This window comes from Fulmarus glacialis, unplaced genomic scaffold (assembly GCF_000690835.1).
Source record: "Fulmarus glacialis isolate BGI_N327 unplaced genomic scaffold, ASM69083v1 scaffold13533, whole genome shotgun sequence".
Lineage (NCBI taxonomy): Eukaryota > Metazoa > Chordata > Aves > Procellariiformes > Procellariidae > Fulmarus > Fulmarus glacialis.
The window spans coordinates 68,280-68,600 of record NW_009201105.1 but is presented as its reverse complement, the minus strand read 5'-3'; positions in this window follow the sequence as shown (position 1 = coordinate 68,600).

Genomic DNA, 321 nt, shown 5'->3' with positions numbered 1-321 from the left:
CTGTCCCACTGAGGTGGGAGGGTGCTGGTGGTGACAGCACCAGTGCCCATGCTCCTGTGGTGCTGACCGGAGCGGGAGCAAGAGCCGTAACCCCAGGCTGCTCTGACAGCCAAGGGGGGGGTAGTGGAAGGGGCCCGCCCCCACCCCGTCCCTGCCCATTCCTCTTCCCGGGGTCCCTCCCTTCCCCACAGCGGGGAGGACTTTCACCTTGAGGGCCAGCATTTTATTTACTATTGCTTCTTCTCCAAAGTTATTTATGGTCTCCCATTCATTTAATCCGGGCTGCCTCGGCTGCCTCGTTGCTTGGAACCCAGCCCTGGG